Source organism: Dipodomys merriami, unplaced genomic scaffold (genome assembly GCF_024711535.1).
Source record: "Dipodomys merriami isolate MVZ:Mamm:240054 unplaced genomic scaffold, mDipMer1.0.p SCAF_42, whole genome shotgun sequence".
Taxonomy (NCBI): domain Eukaryota; kingdom Metazoa; phylum Chordata; class Mammalia; order Rodentia; family Heteromyidae; genus Dipodomys; species Dipodomys merriami.
The window spans coordinates 9,145,758-9,164,422 of NW_027205826.1; the positions used below are offsets into that span (position 1 = coordinate 9,145,758).

The 18,665-nt window shown below is 47.8% G+C and overlaps 1 long non-coding RNA gene across 1 annotated transcript in view; it reads right to left on the bottom strand.

Annotated features, from left to right (window-relative positions):
• Positions 1-18,665, bottom strand: part of LOC138807504 (uncharacterized) — a 147,582-nt gene that overhangs the window by 10,016 nt on the left and 118,901 nt on the right. Inside the window, exon 2 of the long non-coding RNA XR_011366181.1 lies at positions 11,094-11,166. This is a non-coding gene — a long non-coding RNA (uncharacterized lncRNA). The remainder of the gene's footprint in view (positions 1-11,093; positions 11,167-18,665) is intronic.

Below are 18,665 nucleotides of genomic sequence, written 5' to 3' on the forward strand. Positions count from 1 at the left end.
AAAATGAAGGGGGTGACAGCTAGATGCCAGCAGGATCCCTCTCTGGGCTTTTCCTCTCCAGCCCCCAGATTTGTTTCCAGAGTCTGTTGTGAACTTCAAAAACAACAACAAAACACACACACACATACACACACACACACACACACACACACACACACACACACACACACACACACACACACACACACACACACACACACACACACACACACACAACTTTGTGTTAATTCACACTTTTCCAATTAATGATCCAAATTGGGACTTTCATGTTTGCAGAGCACTCTGACCAAAAGTGTAAAACAGGAGCAAAACAGAGACAGAATGGCCCCTGGCTCTCTTGCTCCTCCCCTTAAAAGTCAGATGGAAGGGGGGACTGATGGACACAAACAACATCTTGGCAGCTTTGCCCTCCCCGCCCCCCAATCCTCCATATTCTGTTGACAGTTTCTCTTCTTTGGTCCTTCCTGCAGGCTGCAGGCCCCAGGCCTGTGGGGAGGGGACAGAGAAGCTGGGTGAGGTACAGGGAGCTTGCCCAGAGTAGAGAAGAGATGCCTCTCCACAGGCTCTCAGAGCAGAGCCCAGATGCTGCTCCTGGGCAGAAGGCAAACCTTCCCAGGTTGCTCAGCAGCTGGCGTGCTGGGACTTGCTGGAAACCAGAGCTTTGTCTGACAGAAGGGGGTGGACAGTGGAAGCAGAATTCAAAGGGGCTGCTGGAGGAGAGGGAGCCAGGGGGAAGAGGGGGAGGTTTCAGTGAATCGTATAAATTAGAGACAGAAAGGATGTCAGGTCACCTTCATTTCCTTCCTTTCCTAATAGGAATTATCTCATTAGCCCCAAGCTTCCTAGAGGCCAACTTTAAATGATTCCTGTAATGGGGATTTCAATCTGCAGCAGCCCCTTCCCACCCATCTCCTCTCACTCACCAGAGAGCTAAGAAAGCTCTTAAAGGGACAGCACCAAAAAAAAGATGCCAGTTAATGAACTTAATGCTGTATCCCTTCATGCAGCCTAGGCATTGTCCTTTGCTGAGTAATGCTAAGTGAATAATGACACATTCCCTCTCTTCTTTATTCACCTGTTACCCTTCTCTTCGCTCACCACCCCACACCATACCAACAAAAAAAAAAATCACCAACTAGAACCTGTGAATGTTGCTTGTATAGCAAAAGAGATTGGGCAGATTAAAGATTGATTTTGAGATGAGGAGATTAAAAACTTTCAATGCAATCACAGATGTCCTTAGGCGGGCAGTGGAAGATTCTGGCCACAGAGGAGAAAAAGCAGAGTGACCACTTGGGTGATGTGGCTACAAGCCAAAGAATTCTGGCAGCTGCTAGAAGCTAATGACTGATTCTCCCCGTGGTCTCCAGAAGAAAACAACCCTACCAAAAATTTGATTTTAGTTCCAGAGGACTCATTTTAGATTTCACTGAGAGAAAAAAAAACTATGTTGTTTTAAATCACCAAGCTTACAGAGATTTGTTATAGCATCTCCAGGAAAGTAGCAAAGTTGGGAATAAAATTCTTACCACAAAGATTGCCTTTGGAGTTTAATTTCATAGTAATAGAACAATACATTAAGGAGCATTAAGGAGTTGGTCACAAATAATTCCGTCATAGTCCTACGAGGAGATACTAACCACTACACACACAAAAATATGATATTATTGATAATAAAGGGTTAAGAGTATATAGCTGAGAATAGTTCCCAAATATTTCTCTTGCTTCTACTAATCATTTGATGGCTAGGCATTGTAAGTCTCACATTGCAGAGTAGGGTGGTACAAGAGTTAAGGATGGTTTAATCCCTTCCACAAGTGAAGAAGCATTTTGAGTCAGGGAATGTAGTGCAGAGAGAGGTCAGGTTGAGTCAGGGCATCCAGATAACAAGCTGCTGTAACAAATTACCACATGAGGGGAGTGACTTCAAACAACAAGAAATCATTCCCCAACAGTTCAAGAGGCCAGAAGTTCACAATCAAAAGTGTCCTCAGAGTTGGTTGGTTCCCTGTGGAAGCAGCTCTGGGGGAGAATCTGTTCTAGGCCTCCCTTCTCCTTGCTTCATCAGGCAATCCCAATCTCTGTCTCTATCTTCCAATAGCATTCTCCTCCGGGCCCTCATTTCCTCTGTTCTAAAGACTAACCACTGGACTTGCGTGCACCCCTCCCCCATCCTGCCAAGTCCAGGATGATCTCAAGATCCTTAACTAGTTACATCTATAAAGACCCTTTTTCCGAGAAATATTACATCCTGAAGTTCTAGATGTGCATGTATTGGGGGAGGGGGCCACTACTCAAGTACAGTAGATAGATGGCCAACAGCTCCAGTTTTCATCTGCTTCTGTTCTCCTGTTCAACTGGGAGTCCTCACCTTTAGAGTGGATGGCCTCAAAGGAGAGAGGTAGCTGGGCCCAGGCCTGTAGTCCTAGCTACTTAGGAGGCTGAGATCTCAGAGTTCTGGTTCAACGCTAGCCTGAGCAGGAAAGTCCATGAAACTCTTATCTCCAATTAACCACCAAAGTGGTAAAGTACTACTTGAGCAAAAAAGAGCTCAGAAACAGTGCCCAGGCACTGAGTTCAACCCCCATGACTCACAAAAAGGAGAGTTGGGGGTTGTGGGAGAGAGAAGCCAAAGTATCTATCTAAATAAAAAGACCTACAGGATAGGGAGAAGAAAATAAATGGCTCAAATTGGCTTGATTTTATGCATGCAAGGATTGAGTCCAAACAATTCAGCACAATGCTGAGTGCTAAGGGAATACAAACTGCCTCTAGGAGATACTCTCTTTCATCTCAGCACCTCTTCTTTCCAAGGACCCTGACAAAGCAAAATAAACCACAGAAAGGGAAATGCTAAGAACTACACTACTTGTATAGTCATACCTCCTCTGTATGCTTCACTGTGGGATAAAACCTGATGCTTCCTCAGTGGCAAGAAAGTGACACACCAGGACAAATCCAAGGGCAGGAGACACCTCACGCAGCATTCCAATGACAATGTGGACTGAAAACCATGCTCAGTGTCACCACGGGGGAAGCTGAAGGATCCCCAGAGAAAGCCTAAGAGATGTGGCCCTGGGCTAGACTTCTGCACCTGCCTAACACCTGTAAAAAAGGAGAGAAGGAGGCAGATCCAGTCCAGACTCTCTGTTGCTGCGATGGCTCAGACACAGTGCATCCATCCAGCTGGTGGTTTCCCAGATGTGGGAGGCCTGAGATGCTCTTAAGCCCCAGGTGGGTGCCTGGAAAGCCATCTTCCCTGGAGAGCCCAGACCGCAGGTCTTGCTTTCCTGCTAATCACCATAAGCGCTTGTCTGGTGCTATAACCCAGCTCTGGGTGGCCCTCAGCCACTCCTAAAGCCTTTTCACATGCCTGGTGATCTCAGCTGGCCCCACATAAACCCTGTCAAGTAAGCAAGACAGGTGTTATTATTATTCCCACTTCACAGATGGAGGAAGCTCTGCCGAGAAGTTGGGCAAGCAACTCCATGGATGGCTTATGACCACCCAAGAAACACATGTCCCAGCTCCTCCTGGCTCTGCAGCACAGGCCAGCAGATGGCGTCTGCCTTGGAGCACTTGAGGTGGCCACAAATGTCAGGGGACATCTCTTTTCTGTGTGTGTCTGTCAGTCTGTGTATGCCAGTATTCAGGCTTCAACACAGGACCTGAATGCTTTCCTTTCGTTATTTTTTGCTCAAGGCTAGTGATCTACCAACTTGAGCCATCTCTCTACTTCAGACTTTTTTTTTTTTTTTTGTCAGTCCTGGGGGCTTGAACTGAGGACCCGGGCACTGTCCCTGAACTTATGGGCTCAAGGTTAGCATTCTACCATTTTTGAACCACAGCGATACTTCCAGTTTTCTGGTGGTTAACTAGAGATAAGAGTCTCACAGACTTTCCTTCCCCGACTGGCTTTGAACTGCAATCCTCAGATCTCAGCCTCCTGAGTAGCTAGGATTACAGGCATGAGCCACTGGCACCCAGCTGGAACATCCTTCTGGACCCTGGGAATCCTGAATTGCTAAAATGCCTATGTGGTTCTGACCCCAAAGCCTTCCTCCTCCTACCCAGCTGTGAGGATGGGAAAGACAGAGCCTTGGATTGTACCCCAGCTGTGATGCGCCTCCAAGAGCAATAATGCATGACTGCTGGGATCTGAGAGAAGAAGCTGCCTATTCAGTACTTTTCTAGGCATGGAGAAAGAAGACCAAGCAGAGCAGATGTGAACTCCCGGATCAAGTTTTGAGGGACAGCGTTCCTCAAAGCAGGATGCTCTGGCATCACAAAGTGCCCCAGGAGGGGACTGGGTGATTCCGGAGCAGAATGGAACAGGAATGAACACAATCCTCTTGGGACAGAGGTCATTAGAGCCTGAGTGAAAGATCCTTGGGTCTGGGCCTCCAAGGGTGTGATGGAATTTGTTCCTTCTTGGCAGGCCCTTTGGGCAGACAGGGACCACACCACCAAAGACACTCAGTGCAGATCTAACTGAGCCACAGCAAGGAGAACTCTGGGGTTTGGCACTGCTGTGGGGACTGGAGTCTGAGCCAGACTCACACACAGCTGATGTGGAGTCAGGCTGCTCCTGGTATCTGATCTCCCAACAGGTTAGAGAAAAGAGGTCACAGCTTCCCTTCCCAAATCCATCCCTGGTGGCTTCTGCTGTCCATCTCAGAGTTTTTCTGCATTTGGGGTCAGGTGGAGAAGAATCCTGGAGAAGACAAGTGGACAGTCTGCAGGCTGGGAAAAGTCAAGCTGCCTTCAGCGATCTAGGCCAGAGCCGTTCCCATGACACTCTTACTGGCAGCGTTAATAACTAACCATGTCCCAGACAGGTGCTGGCGGCCTGGCCTTAGGAGTTTTTCGTTCAGAGTTAGAAATGAGTCACTTCCTTTTTATAGTTTGCTAGCCGCCTGAGTCACCCACAGCCGACCCTTTCACACCCTGGCCAATTTGCATGCGTATACCTTGGGTATACCTGTTCCCCAGGTCTGCTGGACCCCAATGACTCCATGAACCCCATGGAGATGACCCTTAGGGCAGGGCTAAGTGCCATTGCCATCCCTATGAGTGACAGGGCTCTCAGCTCCTTCTCCTTTCTCCCTCCCTCAACAGAAACAGTTAACTCACTGTCCCCAGAAGAGTCTGATGAGCTGTCTGAGAAAAACGGGACCCAACAGGTGGGCACCATACCTGAGATCTGGTTACCTCTGCCCTCAACAGGACTCTCTCTCTCAGACCTCTTCAACCCTCTTCATGGAAATAAGACTACAAGTGGGCATTTCTAGAACTGACAAAAGTTTGATACAACTAGTCAACCCTATCACTTCTAAGAAGGACAGATGCTGACCATAGGTAAAATGAGTGTTATATGACTGTAACAGTTTCTACACTGTGTGTATCGGTGACCAGGGACCCCAGAGTTGAGGCTCTAATGTAAGTCTCTCAGGAATAGCCTCAGGGACAGACATCAAATACAAGCAGTCAGAGAAAAGAAACCCATACATTCCTGGGTACTCCCTTTCTCTACTCTCCTATTGTCTCTCTTACAATTACTTTTTAGCTGAGAAGAAAAAGAAGGGGATAAAAAAATCTGGGTACCAGTGGTACAAGCTTCTAATCCTAACTACGTAGCAGGTGGAGATGGGAGATGATAGTTCTAAGCCAGTCTAGGCGGGGAGAGGAGGTACAAAAGTTTATGAGCCTCCATCTCAACCAATGGCTAGGCATGATGTTGTGTGCTTGTCACCCCAGCTAGGGAGAGAGCACAATGGCTGGGCACAGTGGCACCTGCCATCCCCAGTAATCTAGGGAAGCACAAGAAGACAACAGCCCAAGGCTGGCCAGGGTGCAAAGCAAGATAATATCTTGACGATAATAAACAAAGAACTGAAAATGTGGCTTAAGTTGTGGAGTACCTGCCTAGCAAGTATGAGGCTTTGAATTCAAATTCCTAGTCCTGCCAACAAGAGAGACAGACAGACAGATAGGGACAGAGAAAATAAACAAGGTAAACCAAACAAACTCCCCCAAATAGTTTGGGGCTTTACTTTTCTTCCTTTCTTTTGTCCTTTTGTTCCTTCTTTTTTTTCTTAACCCTCAGAAAGTTCCTCTTGCGACCTGGCTTCTAACAGAGACAATCAACACAGATGACCTCAGAGTGGACAGCACTGGATGTCTGTCTCACTGCCTCGGCTCCAGGCAGGTGTAAGGATGACAGTTGGAGAAAAGATGACACTATTCCCTTGCTCAGAAGATGAAAGCAGAAGAGAGAACAGCAGAGGCTAAAAGCAAGGGAGGAGGGGAATCTGATCCCCTGCCAGCCACTGGTCTTTGGGGTAAACTTTCTCTCTCTCCTCTCTGCACATGGCACCTCGTTCTGCACACAGCACTTCGGGACAGGCTTCAGTTCCTTCCCCATCTCTCAGGTGCCACTGATAAAGTCACCCCAGGGTTTGGAGAGCAAGGGCTGTGGCTGGCTGTGTCACCTCCACAGCGCTTCCCCGCACCTCCCACTTTCCAATTGCATTTTGAAATGCGTTTGCAACTGCCGTGCCTTCTGCCTGAACTTCCCAGAGCAAGAGCGGGGCTTTCCCGGTGCGCATGTCTGGCACGCAGCCTCCAAGACAGCACTGGCTGAGCTATATCCATGGCACTAAGGGTCCACATGCCAGACGGAGAGGGACTCCACCCCTGGTGCTGGCTCGAGGGACCAAGTGAGTCATCAGGCTTGAGCCTGAGCAGTGACCATGATGTCCCAGGGGGAAGTGGGAGGCCTGGGGACAGAGCCCGCCACAGGGACATGAACCTGAGTGACTCATGGCTGGACCCATTGGCGGGTCCTAGGCACGGCTTCAGTCCCCAGGTGAGCTCATTCTGGCACCACTGGCACAGACCAGGGTCCGTTTTTGTTCCCAGTTATGCTGGAACTCATCAACTAAGCCTTAATATCTTTTCCTCCCCAATGCACATGTAAGTTCACATGCACACACACACACACACACACACACACACACACACACACACACACACACACACACATACACACTTGTACATGATGGATAGAGCTGAAGAAAGAGCGTTTCCTCTCTGGGTGTCAGCATTTTAATCCATTTAAATGGTCTTTCCTCCTGCTGATCTCACACGGGAGCTTTAGGGATATAAGGTAGAGAGTTAACAGTGATCAAAAAGAAAAAAAATATGAAGCCAGTGCAAATGAGTAACACTGCAAGATGACTCTTCTCTGCGGACCCAGCCGTCAGGCTGCCATCTTCCGCCAGCTCCCTGGACCACTGAGTGGGAAAGGATCCCCAGAGGCATGTTTGTGGGTGCACAAACACTCAACCTTAGCAGGAACACAATGAAAACTCCACTACTGCCACTCTCCTTTCTCTTCTCTGAGTTTCCAGTCTTCAGAGAGAAGTGGGTGCCCAGCTTTAGCTCTGAGTCATATACAGAAGAAATAGACAAGTCCCTCATAGGAAGATACCAGTTATTCACTCTCCTAAAGGCTCAGCTTCCAGGTCACAGACTATCATAGACATGTGTTCAAAACCACCAAGAGCTGGGCACCAGTGGCTCGTGCCTGTAATCCTAGCTACTCAGGAGGATGAGATCTGAAGATCATGGTTCAAAGACAGCTGAGGCAGGAAAGTCCCTGTAAGACTCTTATCTCTAATTAACCAACAAAAATGAAAGATGTGGAGTTGTGGCTCAAATGGTAGAGCCCTAGCCTTGAGCACAAAAGCTCAGGGACAGCACTCAGGCCCAGAGTTCAAGTCCCAGGACTGGCAAAGACAAACAAAACCCACCAACTGGTGGTCCTTATGGACTCATCTCAGGAAGACGGGGGTAATCTACACAAGCTCTCATGAGCATGGTGACCTCAGAGTGGTATGATGGCCAACCCATTCATTCATGTGGCTGTCAAGTCATATTCTCACAGAGAGAAGACAGATACACAAAGCTTTGAGAACAAGGCGAGGCCCCAGAGAGCTAGGGAGACCACACAGAAGGTCTGTAGGCCCCTTAGCTGCCCTGTGACATGGTGATGTCGCTATGAGGGGTCTCCCGGACGGTCCTGGCACCCCTTCCTGCCCTACACCGTCAGAACAGGCAAACAGGCATCTGGTCTCCCCTACCCACTTCCCTACTCTCTTGCTTTTCCCCATTGCCATTCTTTGCTGCTGGGATTTGACTCTACCAGTGTGGCATTTAGTGGCTCTACAGGAGGATATGAGGGGAAGAAAAGAATCTTCTTATGAAACCAGGCCCCCAAATCCTAGAGGCTCTACTAAATTAGGCTATCCTGGCTGCTGCAAAGCAGTTCCTTTGATTGGGCCATGGTTTTTCAGCTCATCATCACCACCATCCATCATTCTATTGTCACATGTATGTGGCAGGACAGGAGACAGATGGGCCTCTTCCATGCTGCTCCTGTCTGAACCCTCTCCTCTGCTGATAACCTGTTCCTTGGGGTGTCTATCCTGCAATTGCACAGAAAGTTGGATCCCTCAGAAACCTGCTCAGGTTCAAAGCCTGGAGCCTTCATGTGCAGCCCTTCATGTGAACTCCAACCACACCTGCACTGGGTCTCAAACCCACCTTGTACCTTATATGCTCCTGCTTTGGGGTCTCAGTTGTGACTTCCCCCTAGGTCCAGAACACAGTATCCCTCCATGTATCCATCCTCTTTCAATTCCTGCATTCTCTACTGTAACTTGTATTTTCCTTTCTCCTTGCTCTCTGTACTTCCCCATAGTTATTTTGTTCCATAAAATACATACCAGAAAAATTACTTATTTGTTGTTGTTTACTTCCAATAAAAGGTAAGCTCCCTCAAATTAGCACCATCCTGCTCTGCTCAATTCTCCATGTAAAGTCGTCCCAGCAATGGGAAGTACCCAATGAATACCTATTAGATGGATAGAGGAATAAAGGAATGGACGGATGGATGGATGGATGGATGGATGGATGGATGGATGGATGGATGGATGGATGGATGGAGGGATGGATGGATGGATGGATGGATGAACAATGAAGGCAATTACTGCTATCTTCATAAGAGAAAGGGCATCTTCTGGAATGACCCAGTTTGGGGTGGGGTCATCTGAGGGCAGGGGGTGAAGGCCAAGTGTTTCATTTCCAGGAAAGCAGGGTCCATAGTTTTCCTGGAAATCCCTTTGGAAGTCACTCATTAACCCCAACACACACACACACACACACACACACACACACACACACACACACACACGCACGCACGCACGCACGCACGCACGCACGCACGCATGCGCGCGCGCACACACACACACACACACACACACAGATACCAGGCTCCAAATCAGAGGGCAACAAAAGAATGACTTCAAAACCTGCCTCTCGCAATGCTCCCATCTCAATCGTCACAGAGAGAGAAGGAATAGAGTAGGAAAAGATACCCGAGATGTAGAAACCAGTCCCTCTCCTATCTCCATCCCCTCAAGATATGAGCAGGAGGCAAAGCCAGTACTGTAGGTAAGGTCTGCCAGGTAAAGAAGTGGCCAGCGCCATGGCTGTGGGGCCCACAACCATGTAGTGAGTACCCAAGTCAATAGTGCAGAGTCCAGTCTTGGTAGTGGGATACAAAGCAGGGGAAGTAGAGGCTGCTGGGAGATGAAATGGAGAGTCCCAGGGATGGGATGGTAGTGGAAAGCTATGATCAGCATCTCAAAATCAGGTCAGCCCCACTGGTTCAAAAAAAGCCAAGACCAGGAGGAAGCTGGGAGAAGGCAGGAGAGGAATCAGATGGAAAAGTCTAGATGGGAGGACTTCCTGTGTCAGTGGATGGAGAGTTAAGAGTAATGTCTGCCTTCCTTGTAAGTGATCTCTAGAGAAGTGGGGAAACGAATAGACAGACATCTCTTAGGATCTAGATCCTGGCTACCTACCCAACTCCCAGGAGTCCTCAAGACAGAGAACTACAATCACCATCTTACACAACAGGACACAGAGGTTTAGAGATTCATCCAACATTGTACCTAGAGCTACTGAGACAGAAAACAAAACACACAAACAAAAATCAACACAAATACCCACCAAATGTTTAACTTGTCCCAGGTGACAGGCTAGGAGCTTAACGGTGCCTTTTCTCATCTCACTTCACAATGCAGAAGGGATTGTCTTTATTATCCCCCTTTTACAGATGAGGAAACCCAAGTCTAGAGAAGGGAAGGCAGGACATCTGACCAATAGCAACACGTTTACAAACAGCATCTGTCTGGCTCTGAACCCCTGCGTGGTACACAGAGCTCCCTTCCCCAGGCTCTGTAGAAGTGGAAGCCACTGTCTCTAACCAGACATGCTCATATTCCAAGCTCCCTGCCTCATGCCCGCCACTGAGATTTACACCTGGAATGGCGACTGATGTGGAAGCAGGACTCTAAACAGCTATGGGCAAATCCAGCTCTTGTCTAAAGGAAGCAGCTGCTTATCCCATCCCCTGCATTATTAGAAACAGACTGTGGTGGGCAGTATTCCAGAAAATTCTGAGATCCAGTTTAAATCCCATGAACCGTCTCAGCACTCCCAAAGACCAGCAGGTGCAATCCACCTGCCCCTCCTTCTCCTGTGCCCTCAGAGTCACCTGCCTAAGGCTTTCCCAGAGTACTGCACCAACTCTGGGCCTGTGGAGGAGTCCCTGTGGGAAAGTTTCAGGTACCTGGAGCTGATGCCTGACAGCCAGGCAGCTGTGATAAAGTCCTTCTATTGCATGAAATGGCCACAGAGTACAACAATGGTATGGACCCCATTTCAAATCCAGCTCCTTCTCCAAATTACTCACGTGATCAGTACCTTCACCTTGGTTTCCTCATCAGTAAGATAGAGCTGTGAGGGTATCATGTGATCTGCCTGCTAGGCAGAGAACACAGCCTTGCAGGAATTAACTGTACTATGTTCACACACCTGGGCCCTCTCTGATGGCAAATGAATTACAAGACTCCTGCCTGCCCAGTGTGCCCCGGGCATCTTAAAAATGTCTGTACCAGGGTTATTTGAAGGAGAAGTCCCCCAATACAGGAAGAGCTGCCTGGACACAACTGTGTGTGACTTACCTTTCTTTTTCTTCTTGTCTTCCTTCTTGGTTGAAGCACCACCACCTAGTCAGCAGGAACCTTCTGGATTCACCTAGAAAAACAAGAGGAGGGTTATACCAGAAAGCCAGATAAGAATGAAATCATGTCCGGGGTTTCAAATGTAGAGGGAGTGGCCCCTAAATGCCCAACTACACTCCTAGAGACACAGGAGTTTAACAGTTGCTCCCCACTAATGTAGCATCAAACCCTATTAATTTAGAATAAAGGGAGAAATCCATTTCTTATGTCAGCCCATGACTAACACTGACATGAGAGGTATGTCCTATGTGATAATAAACCAGACAGAATAAACTAACTGTAAACGGAGATCACATTGAGTCATATTTTTCCAAGTTAAAACAAAAGCCAACTTCACAGTGGACTTCAAGTAGAAAACAATCCATTGCCAAACACTGAGTGATTTTGTTTTGATTGGGCTTTTTACACGGCTCCTATGATACTATTTTTATAGGCTCTGTCTGTATTACTGTAGGTCTTCATTCATTGAATAGGATTCTGCATTAGGAGTGTGCAGCTGTGGACTGGCTACATGATAATTGACTGTACATTCCTGTGTGGATTTCTAGAATGCTGGGCCGTTTCACCCCACCACAGAATTCCTGACACCCTCAGAGTTGCTGTCCTTGACCAAATATCTAAAATAGATATTTAATCTTTTAAATCCGGCCTCTGCTCCATCTAATTCAGACACCAGGAGGAGTGGTATTTCAAAAGATGTTCAAAGATAACAGGCTCCATTCTAAGCTTCTCCATCATTAGGCTCAGAGAAATTACTTTATACCCATAGGTTGGCAAATGGAAACAGAGAGAAGAAAGAACAAAGAGGGGTGGGGGGAAAAGAATACCATCAGATTTGAAACAGAACACTTGTAACCTTCACACACAACAGAGAGGTTTGTTTGGGTGGAGTTTTGTTCTCTGCTGAATGAGCATGGCCCGTCATCAGTCCAGTGGTTTCTAAGGTTCGGAGGACAGTGCCTGGCTGGCCCTTTGCAGCCAAGACCATGAGCCATGCCTGGGCCCTGGGTCCCATAGTGGGAGGAGGAGGGACTTCCTGCATTGCAGGACACGCCCCTCCAAACCCCAAGGCAGGCAACCATTTGCTAGGCCAGCCTTCCATTCTCTCACCCTTGATGGTATCCGGGCACCAACCTCAGTGCAAGAGGCTGCGCACAGGACAGGGCGACTTGACCAGCAAAGCCCTGAAAATCTAATGAATGGTACCACTCTCAGGGTCCCCACCAGTGGACTAGCAAATGCTAAGATGCTTGTCACCAGGGAGCAAACCAAACTGTACATTTTCCAACCCTGCCTCTCAAGTGGACCCCGTTCCTGCAAAGCCACCGCATCTCCACTCTGTGTTCCACTTAATATTAGGTGGACAGCATTTGAGTCTTCTTATCTCCTAACTCATCACCCTACCCTCAGGAAGTTCCAAATCAGGCGATGCTGTGGCAGAAGCTAGAGAGAAACAAGGTGTAACTGGGGAAGGTGGCTACAAAATCAGGTCTTCTTGAAGCCTGGCCCCAGCCCAGTGATTCTGGATTGAACCACAGGAAGGGCCTGAGCACTGGGCTATTTCCTGAAAGTTGGGCAGAATTTCCAGAACCTCTGGAGACGTGGTAAATGGGTGAATTCGGTGGTACAGGAGGATGGATCAAGACTCAGCTTGTCCTCCTCATGAGCCAACGCTGAGGGACCTCTGCTCACAGGGTGGGGGAAGGGACCTCTTGTGGCCTCCCACACACCAAGGAACCAGCAGACACAACCTTGCTGCTCTTGCCAGTAAGCGTGTTCCCTCTGGGGCAGACATGTCCTAATCAGGTGACTTGGGGTATCACACAGGTAGAGGGATACTGCTGGAAGCAATGGGAGCTCACCCTTCTCTCCATGCACAGTTCTAAGCAATCAGCCTCCAGCCTCAGTCGTACCTCAGAGCCGCTCTGAATTCAACAGAACATTTGCTTTCTCCTTCTCTCAGTGTCAACTTGACCAGGCCTTCCCACTGGTCAGAGATCGGGCCTCTGCCTCCACACCCCGTCAGCCAAACACCTTGAGAGAGAGCCCTACCACAGGTGCACACAGTATGAATACCTGCAGTGTTACCACTGCTTTGGCTGTCCTTGATGTGCAGAATAGTGGGCCTGGAGTGCTCAATTGAATGTCCACAACCCCGCCCCCAGGAGCTCCCTGCTTCTAGCACCTTCTAGTACCTTGTTACCCACCCAACAGCAGTTCCTTCCTGAAACCTTGAGGATGTCTGAGCCATGCACCTCCTCCTGAATCCCAGCCCAACAACCACCATCTACTACCTCCAGCCAAGGCCCAGGTGCCCTCTCCTCCTGGACTTGTTTGACTGAGGTACCTGCATCAAGAGCTTCACAGGTTGGGCTACAAGAAGACATCAATCTGGAATATGTCCAGTCCCACCTACTTGCTACCTGGCCCACAAAATTGCCTGAAGACTCCAGTAACCCAGGCTGAAACACGAGAGCTTCCCTTTCTCCAGGCAGAAGACCATGGTCAGGAAGGAAAAGTGGATGGGATGTAATTAGTTATCTCTTTGGCAAGAATAAAAATTAAAATTGTGAATCCAAAACTAAGAGGAGGATCAGGAGTGTGGCTCTGTTGGTAGAGCACTTACCTGGCAGGTGCAAAGGCCCTGGGTTCCATCCCCAGCTACTGCAAAAGAAACTTTAAAAAGAAACAAGAGCAGACAGGAGTGAGTTCTACAAAAGAGCCCAGGAAGCTCTCAGCACACCACAGGGCTGGGTTCCATTTCAGGAACCCACCTCCAAACCCATCTGTCTACCAGGCCATAAATCCTATCAGGGGCTCATGAGAATGTTCTGGTTCCTTTTCAAACCAGAACTACTGTAATAGTAATGCCTCCACAACGAGTCTAACCTCCATCCTATTCCTCAATACATTTCTGCGGTCATAAAGCAGAACTTTAATTCTTATGGAGAAGGGGACCTGGGATGTCAGAGGTGCCTTAAGGTCATGACAATAATTTGACTTTTTATTCGCCTACCTCCTTCCAATCCCCCAATTCACTGAGACACCACCCTCTCCCCCTGTGCAGAATGCCCACAGTGACACCTTTGCATACGGATGTTTCTGGAAGATGCCACTTTAGCCACCCCCATGGCCTCCCATGGAGACTTGCTCTCTGCACTTTGGCTCTGCTCAGAGCTACTCTGCTCTGCCACAAGTGAGTTCACCTGAGGCCTGCAACAGCAGCATCTGTCTACACCCACCTGTTCGTGGAGGGGGGAGGGTGTCCATCCATCCTGGCAGGACACACGGCAGCCACTCTGAAACCCAAACGCACACTCAGCCCCCTGCAGCATAAACACCAAGCATGCATCACACCCAGGCCTATAAAAGATAATTATACAATCGGATCTGGCAAATTAGTGCTGCAGAACTGTCTAATTCTCACAATGAATTTGAGGGTTGGATCAGCAGGAAAAATTAACCTGGATCTTTATGAGGATTTACCCCCAGGTCAGGATTAGGGTTTCTCTCTCTCTCTCTCTCTCTCTCTCTCTCTCTCTCTCTCTCTCTCTCTCTCTCTCTCTCTCTCTCTCTCTCTCTCTCTCTCTCTCTCTCTCCCTCCCTCCCTCCCTCCCTCCCTTCTGAGAGAAGATAGTAAGAACTTCTCCTGCTTGTCCCTCTCTACTTCAGCCTGGCTTGGCTTTTAGACAAGTCAGATGCCTAGAGATCTTTTCCCAAACACTGCCCAAATCAAGTAAAACACCAGTGAGGAGGGAGAGAGGAGAAAGAGGAGGGGAGGGAGAGAAAGGGGGAGGAAAAGAGAGAGGGAGGGAAAGAGGGAGAGAGGGAGGGAAGGAGACTGAGGAAAGGAAAGAGGGGAGGAGAAAGGGGGACATAGGGGAAAAAGAGAGAATTTTTACAAGAAAGAGAAATTTGGGTACTCTAAATCAAGGGATTCATTAGCTGACACGAACTCAATACAAGGTAAACAAATGGACTGCCATGCCCAGATGGCAATTTACCTCCTAATTATTCTGGCCCAGCTCTACTCTGAAATGTTTACTTGGAAAAGACTCCCATATACACATTTATTTAAACAAACTTCTTAATATCCCCCTCCACCCACTCCAAGGAGCTGTCATGAATAGGAGCTGGTACCCAATTCCTGAGCTCATTAAATAGCTAGATCTCCAAAGAATTGTTACCACAGGCAAGTAGATAATGAATGGAGATTACTCTTACTATAACAAAAACAAACATTTTGGGGGGATGCCTTTCTGGGGGCTCCTCTTAGAGAAGATAATTCTCTCCCCAAACTTTCAAATGACTCCAGAAATATAAAGCCCAGAACTTAAAGGACAAGATCTTAGTAAGAAGGATTTTTTTTTAGCATTCATGTCTTACTAGGCTACAGCAAATCTAGGTCTGTTGGAGAATCAAGGATATGATGTACACAAAGCCAGAGACAAGTCTCCCAGTATTTAATACTACACAAGTGATCTACCCCAAGAAATTATTTAGATATGTCTCTCTATCAGGCCCACTCGGTTTAAAGATCAAATGTGCTTTTGGGGGGCACATTTGGTTGGGGGGAGGGCTCCACTTTGGAAGAGGATTTGTTTATGGGTACAACCAAACCTAAAACACGTGGTGTGTGGTTGTGACTGGTAGTGGTGGTGGTGGTGGTGTGCATGTGTGTTGGTCCTAGGCTTGAACTCAGAGCCTGGGCACTGTCCTTCAGCTTTTTTCTCAAGGTCAGTACTCAACCAAGTGAACTACAGCTCCACTTCTGAGTTTATTTATTTTGGTAGCTAAGTGAAGAAATTCATAGACTTTCCTGCCCAAGCTGGCTTCAAATTGCCATCTTCAGATCTCAGCTTCCTGTGAGTAGCTAGGAGTTACAGGGGTGAGCTACTAGCATCTAGCCACTGTGACATTTTCGTGTGTGTGTGTGTGTGTGTGTGTGTGTGTGTGTGTGTGTGTGTATGTGTGTGTGTGTGTGTGTGTGTGTGTGTGTGTGTGTGTGTATGCCTATAACAAGTTGCTCATATCCAACCCTATTGCTCTCTCTCTCTCATGCTCCCTTCTTCTGCCCCTCATTCTCTTCCTCAATATTGTCCCTTCTACTCTCATGCCTTCTCCCCACTAGATCCCCCATATGTAAGGAAGCATGTACTTCTTGTCTTTGTGGGACTGGCTCACTTCACTTACCATGATAATCTCCTGTTCGACCTATTTTCCTACAAGTAATACAAGTTCATTCTTCGTGATGGCCAAATTCAGCTTTTGCTTTCCTGTGTCCTTGTCCCTAGTCAGTATCAGCACAGACTACCTATCTCTATTAGGAAAAAAAGATTCACAATCCCCCTCTGTACATCATTTTTTTCTCTGTCAGTCATGGGGCTTGAACTCTGGGCCTGGATGCTATCCCTAAGCTCTTTAGCTCAAGGCAAATGCTCTACCACTTTGAGCAACAGCACTACTTCTGGTTTTCTGCAGTTCATTGGAGATAAGAGTCTCACAAACTTTCCTGACCAGACTGTCTTTGAACGGCAATCCTCAGATCTCAGCCTCCTGAGTAGCTAGGATTACAGATGTGAGCCACTGGCACCCAGCTGTACATCACTTTTATAATAACAATAAAACTAAAAGACACACAATCAGGCTGGGAAGGTGACTCAGTGGTAGAGTACTTGCCTTGCATGCCTGAGGCCCTGGGTTCGATTCCTCAGCACCACATAAGCAAAAAGAAAAAAGCCAGAAGTGGCACTGTGGCTCAAGTGGTAGAGCACTAGACTTGAGCTGAAATGCTGAGGGACAGCACCCAGGCCCAGAGTTCAGGCCCCACAACCAGACCCAAAAGAAAAAAAAAAAAAAGACACACAATCACGTAAGTCATAAAAACGCAGAAAGAGCAAATGTTAACAGTCATCATCTCTAGACATTAAGTTGATGAGTGATTTTTTTTTAATTTCTGGATATCTATAGTGAACAACTATCATTTTATGCAGAAAAATGCCAGCATATTTATAAAAAATAAATATGAAACAGACATTTATTGTTTCGAACTAGAAATAAAACTATAAATATAATTTTTAAACAAACAACAAAAAAATAGAAAAAGATGGCCAAATCAGTAGCAGTTCAGAAGCTAAGAACAAGGGAAACAAGCTGGATTCAGAGCTGGGGTTCAACGTGAGACCATGGCATGACCCAGAGTGAAGCCAGGAGCTGGCACACGGGGGCCACAAGTATCAAGGGCTATTCTGAAACAGCTACAATTACAAGGCCAGCAGCCTGCACTTGCCACAGGAGGATGCAGACGCCAGGGCTTGAACTATGAACTTGACCAAGAATGAGAACCCATCTGACAGGCTGCTAGCCACAGGGTACACCAGACCTGCTTGGTGGCATTTCCCAAATACCTGTGCGGTTCCAGCTGGAGGGCTTTGGTGACACCTGTGTTTCAGTTCAGACTTCTACCTGTCACCCGGCCCAGACTTGGAGCCTTCAGGCCAGCTCCCTGATGGCTGCAGAGGCCCTGCTGGTATCATGTGACCCTGGGCTTGATTTGAGCCTGGGAACCAGGACCCTCGCGCGCCTCTAGGTGGATGTGGCTAATGATAACCATGGAACCTCACACAGATCTCAAGCCCTCCATCCCTTCTCTCTCCCGTCTTGGCTTCCTCTGTCCTCCTAGGCCTCACACAAAGGACCAGAAACTGAACCTTAGCCCAACCTTCTTCCCATCTTCCCCCTCTTCCTCAGACATCCCTGAATTCTTGATTCCTGGCCTTTGTCCTAAGCCCCACTGCCAGCTGCCCCTAGGCAATGTGATCATTGATGACTGCCAGAATTTCAAATTCATCATGTCTGAACACATTACCCCTGGCCTTCTCAATCATCTGCCCTTGGACCTCCCACTGCAGGGAGCTGAACTCCTCCATGACTGTAAGACAGTTCATCACTGTATCCAGCAACTTCCACTCACGTTCAGGATCCATCCTCTCTTATCCTCCCATGGCAGTGGTAATAGCTCAGGATCACTGTTCTCTTCAGATCCCGATGTCCCCATTATAACGATGTCCTTTATGGAGGGCTTACCACCCCCCAGCTTGTGGCAAATGTGAGAACATCCCTTCAACGATCCTCCTGTACCTTGTACTAGGCCTTACTTTGTTCAGTGTCCTTTCACTTACTGGCTTTAGTTCCCAGCTGGGAAGCTCCCAGCTCATTGGTGCCTCAGGGTCCTTTCACTTGCTAGTGCCATAGTGCTTTGCTTGTCAAAGTCTTCACTCAGAAAATGCTTCAGAGACATGATGGTCATGTCCCGTGCTCTTCCCTGTATATCATCTAACTGACATCTTAGCTCACACCTCTGCCTCCTCCCCATAGAGATTGTAAGATCCTAGTCTTGTTTTTCTCTCCATTGTGCAATGAAACAGCCTTTTACAAATGAATGGCTATTAGTCTCCCTATGTGGAAGTTAACTCAAATAGAGAAAGATTTAAAATGTGCTCAAGGTTCACC